Raw genomic sequence first — 10,847 nt, 5'->3', positions numbered from 1 at the left:
GCAGAGAAGCAGCGCATTCAGTTGGCTGCACCGCAGCCGTCTCGTCAATAAATGAGTACAAAACAGCGTTTCCTAGCACCTGGCGTTTACTGACTGTTTGGAAATATAAATATGAGCGTAGTTCATCTGTTAATATCACATGCACTTTTTTGTTTGTTGTTTTTTTTAGTTTGTTACTCAGACGCAGACAGTGCACTGCATGAGACAAAAAAGTAATATAGCCAAAACAACCGCATAGCCGCTCTTTAGTGTAGATGCATGTTGATTTTATCAGACGATGCCATGATTATAAATGAGGGTGACTCCTGGTTAACATTAAAAGGGGTCGTGTTTAGTCACTATTTAGTGTGGTATTTTTTGACAATATTCACTCATCATCGTGTTTAGTCACTATTTAGTGTGGTATTTTTTGACAATATTCACTCATCATGACAGTAAAATAGGTCATTCTAAGTCAATATACTGCAGTATTTCCTCTCTCAATCAGTAGAAAATATGGTTAACACTCATGTACCGTGAAACCGGTATCATTTTGGAAAATACCGTGAAATTTTTGGTCATATCGCCCAGCACTACTGTAACGCCATGTCCTGACCAGACGCCACTCAACGGCACAATAAGTAATATAGCCACAATTGTCTAGTACACTGGATGCGACAACGCGACCATTGAAAATCATTTGAAATTTGTGACAATACGTCATAAATAGAACGCAGCAGCAGTTTTCTGTCGGGAATTTGTAGAAATCAGTGTGTAACATTGGTTTTGCTTTGATTCATAGAACTAATCGTTGCCTGTGTTGCGTACGTATGTGTGGGGCGGAGCTATCAAAAGTCGAGACCTATAGCCAAGTTTATACACAAACTGACCTTCTCTAAAAAAAAAAAAAAAAAAAGTTCACTGCATGCAGTAAAAAGTGTGAAAAGTGTAACTAGCCCCAGTTTCCATTATATATATATAAATATACTGTATATATATATATATATATATATATATTTTTTTTTTTAAATCAAGGCATGGCTAGCACACACTCATACACAAACATTTCTGTTCAGAGTTGGACTAAATCTACTATGCATATAACATGCGTCAGTAAATACTCTCAAGGACAATCTTTTCTGCCATCTCTTGTACCCCCTCCCTTCTCTTTTTCTCTCTCTCTAATAAGATCACACAGTAGACTCATCTCCCTTTTCCATAATCAGCCGATTTTTTGCTCATGTATAATGCATGCTGCACACCTTGTTACCTGCTCCTGCGCATTCATGTGCAATTTAAATTGGTTGAGTTTACATGCATTAAATCAGCCACGGCTCTCAGCAGCACACACAAATAACATCTGCATTAACTTGAGGTGTTTATCTAGACTCACCTAATTGAGTCTGAATGGGAAGGGAAACAGGTTATGGTCCATTTTCACCTGTTTGACTCAACATGGTGCACTTCTGATTGTTTTGACTCTCGTGCATCTTTATCTGCACCCACTGAGCAGGTGGAAAGCATTTACTTTTAAAAAATACTTTCTTTATCATTTTGCTGAGCATTGCAGAAAAAAAGTCCTATTTTGTGCAGATCCTCTGCTCACACCTCCCCCAGTGCTCGTGAGCACCAATCATCCTTCATAAAATATTAAACTCTCCACCGTTTGCCCTTTTAAATTCTCCCTCACTCAATTCCCTAATTGTAGTGTTTCTTTATCTGTCCACTGCAGAGAGTAAATAAATGAACAAAATAGCTATTTTATCAGAGCGCCTGACCTTTGAAACGGGAGAGGATTTTCACAGGTTTATTTCTCACCCTGTTCTCTCACCCCCCACACACACACACACACAAAATAGGAGATAAGACTAGTCTGTGTGTGTATTGTGTTTTTGTGTTTGTCTGACAGAGATGATGATTGCTGTATATGAATATCATATTTACTGTATATCAATTTTTGTCTGGATCTATGTATCTATTTAAAAAATAGGATAAAATGAAATTCATACATACATTGTACATCATACATACACATTACATTTCATCTGTATTGAAATTTTCTAAATTTCTGAATTAAATTTATTATTATTTTTTTTTACGGAACTTTAAGTAAACAATTTTACTGTCCTACTGTTCTAATATCATAACCAAGACAAAAAAAGCCTCATTAAAATTTTTGAAGAGTAACACACAAACTACAATAGTAGTACATCATTGTACTACTGTGTGTGTGTACAATGTGTACAATGTGTACGGGTGTGTGTTCACGGTTTGTGTGTGTTCACTGCTGTGTGTGTGCACTTTGGATGGGTAAATGCAGAGCACTAATTCTGAGTAGGGGTCACCATACTTGGCCACATGTCACGTCACTTTTTAATTTGATATAATATTTTATTATTTTTTCTTAGAAAAAAAATATTTTAATAAAACTGCTTCACTGCTTATTAATATTTGAAAAAAAACATCATGACTCACAAAAATTTTAATGATATTTATGAATTAATATATATATATATATTATATATATATACATATATCACTTTTTACTTGGCTACACTACCTGAATTAAATTAAATTAACTTTTTTTTTTAGAAAATATTGTATAAAAAAAATTTTTAATTGCATGAAAATAACATGAATACAAAGAGTACATTTCTAAGAATCTGGCACACGGTTTTTAAACCTAGGTTCTGTAATGATTCATGAACATCATTTTATTTCAACTTATTTTATTCCTCTCATGAACACACACAAATACACACACACACACACACACACACACACACACACACACACACACACATACAAACACACACACACACATCTCAACTATGTTTCCAGATATGAGATCCAGGTGGATTTAATTCTGTGGTCTTTCTTAGTCAGCTTTACCAAGAACCAGTTGAAACCCACAAAGTTTTGTGTTTTATATCCACGCAAATATGATCATATTCTGTACCGCGGCATACCAGTCAGATTCAGTTTACGATAACAGCAAACTCTCTCAGATGCGCTCGAACTCTAGTGCTAATGACACAGCTCTGGTGAAGGACTGTCTTCTCTCTTCCTACAGCCATGCTGAATGCCTAACAGGCTGACATTTTTAATAATTCCTAATGGGGCGATATTTTAATTAAACTGATACTGATGGAATCAGATTAAATGTGGTTAAGCCGTGCAGCGGAAATGACTCAAGAAATTCAAAGAGAGATCAGCAGATAAGGCACCATTTTAACTGTATGATTCATTAACTACGTCCCCCTTCCGTTCGCAAAATGAAGAGTTTTTTTTATATCACTGCAATTTTTCTAGATACTTCATTTGAGAGGACAGATGTGCACAGGAAACAAGACTTAAGATTAACATGGTAGTCTATGAAAGAGTGAGTCAGAGGGGGAAAGAGAGCGAGAGAGAGAACAAAAATGCAATGTACAACTCAGGGTGCCTTTGAGGACAGAAACTGATCTGTCAGTCAGCAGAAACTACATAGTTTGGCACCATATTTTGGTTTGTAGTTACTGATGAACTTATAACAATTCCCATTAAGGACAGAAAATTAAACACATTTATTTATTAGATTTTGGGTAACAGGGAAAATGGAAACAGATTGATTACTTGATGTAGAAAGAATCCAAATGAAGTTACTATGTGGGTGTGACAAGTTTAGGAACCACTAAATTGTTTTGCAAAACAGGAAAAATCTAAATATGTTTTTGATAATGTTTTTTGCAACAAAGAATTGAATATCAGTTAAACACTTGAAATATCGTGCTCATATTTTAATCGTTTTTATACAGTTGAAAAAGGTCAAGAGCTTGAAGGATGGGTTATTTTAAGATGATGATATAGATGTTTGATGTGTTTAAAACAAGCTACTTTTTATACAAGGATAATTTTATCTCAGATACATAGTTCTTACAAACAAAAACATAGCACTTGTGTCTCTAATGTTATAAAAGTGCACCATATTTATGGAAAGAGGCAAGTAACAAGGCAAGAGAAAGCATTTTTTTAATTATTAACAAAACAATGAAGCATACAGCTTATGAACCAAGTGAATAATTAAACTACTTTCTCGATTTGACAAACTGCTATGAATTGAATCAGTTAAGTAAGTTCACAGGTCGAATTGATCATATTGTAACCAGGGAACAGTTCAATCTCATCTCTGGCAGATGTTAAAAGGTTAATTGTAAAAGTCTATTTCTCCTGTTCAGGCTCTTGCAGCTCTTTAATTTGCTGTTATTATTGTCTCTCATTACATAAGAAGCCAATAGGGATCTGACAGGTGACATCCTATCATCAGAGGGAGGGTTATAAAGCTGCCACTCTGGATTACCAGAGGAATTTTGAGACCTACATAAGCCAGTATTTCCTTCATGTTAATGCTTCAAGAACTTTAGGATTTACCAAGCAGAGATAAAAGAGCATATTTCCAAAAAAAAAAAAAAAGAGAGGATGAAGAAGAAAGCAGAGAGGCCAGTAAATATTCATTTGAATCTCAGTGAAGTGAACACACTTCGTCCCTTCTCGCTCAAAAATGTCCGAGACAGAATTACACCTGAAAATTAGTAAAAAGCTATTTAAAAAAACCTACATTTAAGACGTTTTAATGTCAGTCATGTATAACAATGTATTTGTTCACGTCAAACTTACATATCAAGAACCATTGCACTAGATTAGAATGAGAGTTTACTGGAGTCCTAAATGGAGTGTGTTTCCATCACAGAATAACATTGTGATCTGGAACAAGAGTAATAAAAGCCAGTAACACCTGCCATTCATAGGGACAATATCTCAGCTGTGTATACTCACCTCTATATAGAACATAATCTAAGCTGTGTCTTGTGCATATGTAGGTCATTTAACATCCCAATGCCTCTCCTCTCATCTTTTTGTCCTTCATACAATAAAAGTCCACAACAAAAATAGTAATTTTCACAAGCTGGCATATAAATCATTTGCTTTTGTCTCTCTCAGTAGCTTTTGGCAGATATGGGCCGTGTGTGTGTTAACTTTACCTTCTCACGGGGACTGTTTAAAAGCACTGCCACTTTCTTTTGACCCTTCAGAAGAACAGTTGTGTAAAAACATGAGGTGAAACCGACACAACCATTACACAGGTTAATCTTTTCCTTGTTCCAGCATCCATTCTGTCTCTTTTTTTAGCAGTGTGTTGCACTGTGATCTCTCCATCTCTATTTTTGTCGGTTCTCCACATTTTTGGGAGACGCGAAATTTCCTCCTCTGTCCTCTCTACACTAATCAGGTCACAGGCGTGAAGGAAGCTTTAGGCAAAACCTTTATGTGTTACTGCTGCATTGTCCTGTTCTACTTAAAGAAGCGTCACCTCTAAGAAGATAGAAAAGGAGAGCAGGAAGAGAGAGAAAAAAAGTTTGCAGCATCATAGTAGTGTTCACTTTCTTTTTGCATTCCCATGCAATTTGTTTACTCATAGCTTGTTAAGCTGAGTTTTCCCACAAATGGTTACTTCCCTTCGCCAGCACAGGATATTCTTGGTTCACTACAAGTTGAGCTCATTCAACAGCATTTGTGACATAATGCTGATTACCACAAAAATTCATGAATATGCATTTCAATGAAAGTAAACAGAGACAAATTAAAAAAAAGGATTTAAAAGCAGAAATGTTAAGCTTTTTATCTGAGTTTTAAAATAGTTTTCATAATTGTCATAATAATTTTAGGTGTTACATTGTTATGGCTGAGATATTAATATTTTGACCTTTTTTATATTTAACATTTTCATTTTAAAGTTTTAGTAATTTAGATGTGTTTTTCTTTTATTTGTATTATTATTATTACAATTTTTTTTACAATATTTGTCTATTTTGTTTTTATTCTTTTTTTTTTTAAATTTCAGTTCATGCATTTTCCATCTTTTTTCCCTCTCTCTGATTTTCCGGTTGTCCCTGCTTTCTCCCTGCCACCTAACCCAGTTTAATACAATGTTTTAGTCAACTTCCCACCAATGCACTTCTCAAACAGCTGCATTCTACACGCCACGTTTCCTAGATACATCACAAACAAACACCGGCACAGACTAATAATGCGTTGCTTCTTGGTTTTTGATTGGTTCTAAAATTAGTGATTGACAAACCTAGATACAGCCATAGCCGTGCCACATTCTCCCCAAGGTCTGGACATCTCAATTAGTTTTTGACATTTTTGACTGAAGAATCTCATTAGATTCAAAGCCAGAGGGGTGAAACTGCTTAATCGTGAAGCTTTGTAACTCTTTCCAGACTCTCACTTCCTACAGTAGATCTATGGCAAAGAATGACAATTTATCAGATAACATTGAGATTAACCATGGAAATGTGGAAGTTATTTTATTTTATATTTTATGAGAGTCTGACGTTGATAGGAAAAACGAAAGCATTGAAACCAAAAACTTGCTCACATTAAAAAGCACAAAAAGTTAAGTCAATCATGAATAATAATATATAATATACTGTATAATCCAGCGAGTGTTCTTCTAACACATCAAACACTGTGTTTACCATATTTGATGCTCTCAGCGTATGTTTTGATGAATGCTTATATATGTGAATTAAAGTCTAAAAAAATCTCTTCATCTTATAAAGCAATTGTGTATCTCCAAAGACTTAGAATAACACACTTGATTCATATATATTACTTTTATAAAGTCTTTTTATACTTTTTGATGCATGAAAGGTTTAGTTGCACAGGCTTTCAATTGATAGACAAAAATACTAAGAATTGTGTTCCCGAAGATTTGGAATATTTAAGGTTAGTCTTCTGACTGACTCTAAAATCATGATCATCGCTGATGCTTCTTTAAAATCAATGTGAGAATCTCATGTGGAGAATGAAAGTTTGGCAGGTGTTTCTAGAGGCCAAACGAATACAACATAAGTGCGCTTTTCATACTAATTGTTAACACACTGTTAATACATTAACATGGGTTAGTAATTAATCCTGGGGGTAACCATGAGATTTCACACTGTCGATTTGAAATCCCTAGATTAATGTTCTCATTTGCATATCTATGAGTTTTATAACATCAGCGGAGAAATACAGCATGCCACAAGCAAACATCTTCTTTTCAATACTTGCTTGTCCAGCAATGGAAAGGTCACTGCGTGAATCTGCTCTGATTGAATCAAATCTTCAACATCAACATCTTTTAACTCTCACATGTTGAGTATTGAACCACTGAATACCAGTGGTTACCTCATTAAAAGCATGAATATTTAATGAGGTAAACACTGAGACAGTTTATAGTTGGCTGTCTGTTGCGGAAGAACTTCCTGTAACATTCTAGCAACGTAAATAACATTCTGGCTTTTCCTTTTTCCTACTCCACGCTTACTTGCTGATGCTGAACTGATGCAGAAACCCAAATCTGAGTTTGTTTCATGAGGACTCTTTAGACCTAACCTGATCTCATGAGAAAACATTAAAAACATTTTTTTTTACAAAGTTGCAATTTTGCACAAATTCATGCAATGTGATTCATGATTTGTAATTAATAAAGTAAGCATGAAGCTTCACCCTTAAACCTACATCTTAATGGTGCATGATCAAGTCAAACGAAAGCATATAAGAAATCAAACTAATTTCATCACCTAGGTTCTATTTGCATTCTATTGTTTCGAGATATTGAGCTTCAAAGTTTTTGCATTCCATATAGTGATATGGGATATGGGCAACAAATCTCTTTAATACATCAGTCCCAAAATGTACACAACTTAAAAAAAAAAAAACATCACATAATGTGTTGTCACAGAATAAGAATATGTAAATAACTAAATTTTGACAAAAATGGCAGATAAAACCTTATAATTCCAAGGTGACAATTTATCACCAAAATGTAAACATTACGAATTGTCATGATGAGACTGTTGTTTGGACCATGTTATCACTCCACTACACTCTTAAAATAAAAACATTTTTTTTTACAAAGTTGCAATTTTGCACAAATTCATGCAATGTGATTCATGATTTGTAATTAATAAAGTAAGCATGAAGCTTCACCCTTAAACCTACATCTTAATGGTGCATGATCAAGTCAAACGAAAGCATATAAGAAATCAAACTAATTTCATCACCTAGGTTCTATTTGCATTCTATTGTTTCGAGATATTGAGCTTCAAAGTTTTTGCATTCCATATAGTGATATGGGATATGGGCAACAAATCTCTTTAATACATCAGTCCCAAAATGTACACAACTTAAAAAAAAAAAAACATCACATAATGTGTTGTCACAGAATAAGAATATGTAAATAACTAAATTTTGACAAAAATGGCAGATAAAACCTTACAATTCCAAGGTGACAATTTATCACCAAAATGTAAACATTACGAATTGTCACGATGAGACTGTTGTTTGGACCATGTTATCACTCCACTACACTCTTAAAAATAAAGGTGCTTCACGATGCCATAGAAGAAACTTTTTGTCTAAATGGTTCCATAAAGAACCTTTAACATCTGAAGAACCTTTCTGCTTCACAAAAGGTTCTTTGTGGCGAAAGAAGGTTCTTCAGATTACAAAAAGGTAAGAAAGAGATGGTTCTTTAAAGAACCTTTGACTGAATGCTTCTTTGTGGAACTAAAAATGGTTCTTCTATGGCATCGCTTGAAGAACTGTTTGAAGCACCTTTATTTTTAAGAGTGTAGTAAACTTTAATATGTTAGTTTTTATTCACAAATGTGTAAGCACAATATATTTTATAAGGTTTTATTCTCAAATAACAGATTCAAACAGTTTGAAAAATCACATTAAACCCTATCCTAAATCCAACCGTGAGTGTTAACAAAAGCAAACATGAGATTAAAAAACATTTGTCAAATCAACCATGCCATTTTAGTTTGCTTCTACAAGTCTGAGCTCTTTTATCGTGATTCGTGTTTCACAGGACTTGCGTTACACATCACAATCGCAATGCTGTACCAGGTGAGCTACCGAGCAAGTTTACTACATCAGAAAAGCCAAGCATATGGAGATGGTAATGTGACGTAAACGTCAAATATATTAGTTTAATCAAGCACTATTAAAAAAATTGTTTTGAGGTCATAACAGTATTGTGCAAGAAAATAAATCTTTATTAACTGATAATCTGTGTGTTCATTTCAGCACGAAACTGCAATGAAATGCATGTACACATGTAGGTATGTTTTTGTAGTTTAGCAAAAATGTAGGTAGAGGCACATTTTTACCAATGAGCCTATGGGGGTTAAAAGCCTTACATATAAAGAAAAAGAACAGCAGCATTCTAATGAATACACTGAAGCTCATAGTGTTTCTAGCACTTCCTGTTATTCCGTGTCCAGGTGTTTTTCAGCATTAAATTATCCTAAACCTCCTGTAATCCAATGTTTAAAATGTCCCATTATGAAGCAATCACAGGAAACTAACGAACCATTTCTGTCCTGTCCATCATCCTCTCTCATCAACAAGACCATCAACCATGTGTGTCTGTGTATGCAACTTCATGATCAAACAGCCAGAACAGTGTGTTAATAATCAGACCGAGTCAAAACATCATGGTGGCCACATACAAACAGAAACACGCACACACACTTTAGATTTCCATGTGCTTCAGAGGGAGCCGGAACAGAGAGACTCCCTGAGGTGGAATTAATGAAAAACCCTTTCATGGAAAACTCATCAAGCTGAGAGAGAGTGGAGGAGACTGCTAGAGTGTGTATGAGAGAGAGAGGAATGGAGAAAGTAAGAAAGAGATAGCATGTCCTTGTGTGTGTAGTGAGTGGTCAGAGCGCGTGACCTCTCATTTCATACTTTAATTAAAATCTCCCCCTGACGTCCTCCTCTATTCCATGCTGGCTCGCCTTCCCACAGAGGCCATCAGTGCCAGCGCGCACACACACACACACACACACACACATTCTTTCCTCGGCCCTCCACACCCGTACACAAACACACACTCCATTTGAAAAGACATGTTTACTCTATCTCTAATGTCCTCCTGTGTTTCATTAGCTCTGTAACATTTTGTAAACACCAGGGGAACTTTCATTGCTTTGCTTACACCACCATTACACTGAATACACAAGAGAACTATCAGATGCTAAAACACATCATATGCAAACAGCTAATGGATCCAAAAAATTAATTTTTGAGAACCCCAAATGAGAATTTTGTCAATTAAGGATAAACCCCTTGGTACAATTTGTGTACAAATGACTTTACTTATGATTTACACAGAGATATCTTCTGCTTGTGTTTTATGATTAAGTCCCCTTGAGTCTACAGACATCATATTTAACTCGCGCGCAACATTGCAAGAACAGCTGTTATCAGAGTAATCCACCATTTATTTTACAGTGTGTTTCACCTGCTCAGCAAAAAGAGAAAAAACAAAAACAAGAACTAAGCACCGTTATAAAGACCAACACGAGTTGGTGTGCACCTAGTTACTCTGAACCCTGAAGTGTCAACTGTATACATTTATCTGTCTGTGTGTGTGTGTGTGTGTGTGTGTGTGTGTGTGTGTGTGTGTGTGATAGCAGCAGCTGGAGTTTCCCACAGATCAAACAGAGAAAGAACAATAATGAACAAAGTGCTGAAACCCCATGATGAAATTTATGCCCAATAAAGAGGTGCTTTATGCTGATATGAATGTAACTCATCCAACTAATACCAGACCACAACCACTTCAAGATAAACTTTAAACCTCAGTTCAACATAAAAGAGATACCCAGATATCCAGACTGTTATATTTAATCATCTCCTCTTTAGATCTCAAATATGTATCACATATGAGATGTGTGTGGATGAAATAAAATAAAAATTGCCACTGGATAAAATAAATATATATATATATTTAAAATGTAAAAAATGCATAGGCTACAAATTAA

The sequence above is a fragment of the Sinocyclocheilus grahami genome, unplaced genomic scaffold (genome assembly GCF_001515645.1).
Source record: "Sinocyclocheilus grahami isolate Dianchi unplaced genomic scaffold, SAMN03320097.WGS_v1.1 scaffold576.1, whole genome shotgun sequence".
Lineage (NCBI taxonomy): Eukaryota > Metazoa > Chordata > Actinopteri > Cypriniformes > Cyprinidae > Sinocyclocheilus > Sinocyclocheilus grahami.
The sequence above is the reverse complement of the archived record's forward strand: the minus strand, read 5'-3'. Positions refer to the sequence as shown.